This window comes from Budorcas taxicolor, chromosome 9 (genome assembly GCF_023091745.1).
Source record: "Budorcas taxicolor isolate Tak-1 chromosome 9, Takin1.1, whole genome shotgun sequence".
Lineage (NCBI taxonomy): Eukaryota > Metazoa > Chordata > Mammalia > Artiodactyla > Bovidae > Budorcas > Budorcas taxicolor.
The window spans coordinates 62,017,501-62,020,674 of NC_068918.1; the positions used below are offsets into that span (position 1 = coordinate 62,017,501).

The 3,174-nt window shown below is 41.4% G+C and overlaps 1 pseudogene; it reads left to right on the forward strand.

The window, feature by feature from the left end:
- Nucleotides 1-307: 307 nt before the first annotated feature.
- On the forward strand, nt 308-1,314 carry LOC128053282 (trace amine-associated receptor 8-like; annotated as a pseudogene).
- The last annotated feature ends 1,860 nt before the right edge of the window (nt 1,315-3,174 follow it).

The following is a 3,174-nucleotide window of genomic DNA, read 5'->3' on the forward strand; positions in this document are numbered from 1 at the left end:
TCTCCAATTATTAGGCAATGTGTTTTCTGGACTGATGAAAAATCATAGTAGATTTGCTTAGTGTTAACTATCTAGGAAATTTAGATATAGTTATAGAAATATTAGGTAAACACATAAAGAATGTATTTCTGAGTTTTAAAAATTTTTTTAGTTTCTCTTCATAACAAAATGGGAAAAGGATGAAATATGAGACAGTTTTTAAAAGTAGTACTCAAGTATGCAGTTTTATTTTATTTTTTTAAATTCTCAGAATTGAAGACCATTTTTCTGAAAAGCAGAAACACAGCAAGCATCCAACTGCAGAACCATGGCCAGCAATCTTTGCCAATCTGAAACCGTGCAGCTCTGCTATGAGAGTGTGAACAGATCTTGTATTAAATCTCCTTACTTGCCTGCATCGTGGGTGATTCTGTACACAGTGTTTGGCCTCGGGTCTTTATTGGCTATCTTTGAAAACTTCTTGGTGATGATTTCAGTTCTTCAATTCAAGCAGCTGCCTTCACCAGCCAATTTCTTGATCGCCTCTCTGGCCTGCACGGACTTTCTGGTGGGAGTGACCGTGATGCCCTTCAGCATGGTCAGGTCCGTGGAGAGCTGCTGGTACTTTGGAGCCAGATTTTGTGCCCTTCACAGTTCCTGTGATGTGGCCTTTTGTTACTCTTCTCTCTTCCACTTGTGCTTCATCTCCATCGACAGGTACATTGCTGTTACTGACCCCCTGGTCTATCCCACCAAGTTCATGGTGTCTGTGTCAGGGGTATGCATCAGCATCTCCTGGATTCTGCCCATTGTGTACAGCGGAGCTGTGTTCTACACAGGTGTCAGTGACGATGGGATGGAGGAATTAGTAAGTGCTCTCAACTGTATATGGGTTTTGGTAAATGTTTTGTTATTTTTTATATCATATTTTTTATATACCATTGTTATGATAATTCTTTATGGCAAGATTTTTTAAATAGCTAAACAACAAGCTCTAAAAATGGAAAATACTGGTAGCAAAGCAGAATCAGAGAGTTACAGATCCAGAATGGCCAAGAGAGAGGGAAAAGCAGCTAAAACCCTGGGGGTCACAGTAGTAGCATTTATGATATCATGGTTACCATATACAACTGATATATTAATTGATGCCTTTATGGGTTTCATAACCCCTGCCTATATTTATGAGATTTGCTGTTGGGGTTCCTATTATAACTCAGCCATGAAACTTTGATTTATGCTTTATTTTACCCTTGGTTTAGGAAAACTTTGAAAGCTATTTTAAGTGGGGGACTTTTTAAGGATAATTCATCAACCACTAGCTTATTTTCAGAGTAAATGAAAGCACTAAGTTGAAAAATTTAGGACTATTTTTAAAATTATGAATTTATGATGAAATTAGATACAAAAAATGAATAAAGCCTTTTAAAATTGGGGAAATGTATACATTTTTCAAATTAGCCAGGAGCAAAGTCACAGACAGGTGCTTTCATCATATAATATTTTTTCTTTAAGTAATAAAGGCTTGGCCTTGAGGAGGGCCTGGTAGCCCACTCCAGTATTCTTGCCTGGAGAATTCCATGGACAGAGGAGCCTGGGGGGCTATAGTTCATAGGCTCAGCAAGATTCGAACACAACTGAAGCGATTTAACAAAGTAATAAATGGTAAAGTGGTTTACTTGTATCCTCTGTCTTGATGCTTTGTACACATCCTTACTACATGTACTTGTTATACTATATGTATATGTATACTATATGTACTATATATCCAATTCTGTGAATCCTGAATCTCATTTTTCATTCTCAAATCTGTAATCATTTTCTCATTTAGGCTCAACTTTCATTTCTCTTTCAATGGTCCTTCTTTCTCAGTCTTTTGCAACATTATTTCATTTTCTAGGGCTGTCATAGCAAAGTATCACAGGTAGGGTGGCTCAATTGAAGGAAATTATTTCTCCCACTTAGAAATGTAGGGGTTAGTATTCCAAGGTCAATGTGTCAGCAAGAGCTCATTTGCTCAGAGGACCCCTCTCCTTGGATTGCAAATGCCTGTCTTCTCTCTGTGTCCTCTTATGGTCCTTGCTACATGGGAGTCTGCATCCTAATCTACTCTTCTAAGAATACCAGTCATATAGGACTAAAAACTCATTTTAGCTTAATTAACTTTTTAAAGATCTTGTCTCCAAATATAGTTGTGTTGCAAAATACTAAGAGTTAGGAATTCAACATATGAATTGGGGGTGAGAGGACCTGATTTAGCCTATATCAGACAGTCCGTGCCTGAGGCCAGGGATGGCGCCCGATGCCAGGGGCAGCAGCCAGAAGGAGCAACCCCACGGCCGAGGCCAGGGGCGGTGGCCGGGAGGAGCAACCCCAAGTCCAAGGAGTGGTGGCTGCCCAGGCGCAGGAGGGCCTAGAGGGGCCATCCCACACTGAAGGTCATGAAGGGCGGTGGGAGGAGATACCCCTCATCCAAGGTAAGGAGCAGTGGCTGTGCTTTGCTGGAGCAGCCGTGAAGAGATACCCCACACCCAAGGTAAGAGAAACCCAAGTAAAATGGTAGGTGTTGCAAGAGGGCATCAGAGGGCGGAAACACTGAAACCATATTCACAGAAACCTAGTCAATCTAATCACATTAGGACCACAGCCTTGTCTAACTCAATGAAACTAAGCCATGCCTGCAGGGCAACCCAAGACGGGCGGGTCATGGGGGAGAGGCCTGACAGAATGTGGTCCACTGGAGAAGGGAATGGCAAACCATTTCAGTATTCTTGCCTTGAGAACCCCATGAACAGTATGAAAAGGCAAAATGATAGGATACTGAAAGAAGAACTCCCCAGGTCAGTAGGTGCCCAATATGCTACTGCAGGTCAGTGGAGAAACAAATCCAGAAAGAATGAAGGGATGGAGCCAAAACAAAAACAATACCCCCAGCTGTGGATGCGACTGGTGATAGAAGCAAGGTCCGATGCTGTAAAGAGCAATATTGCACAGGAACCTGGAATGTCAGGTCCATGAATCAAGGCAAATTGGAAGTGGTCAAACAGGAGATGTCAAGAGTGAATGTCAACATTCTAGGAATCAGCAAACTAAAATGGACTGGAATGGGTGAATTTAACAGATGACCATTATATCTACTACTGCAGGCAGGAATCCCTCAGAAGAAATGGAGTAGCCATCATGGTAAACAAATGAGTC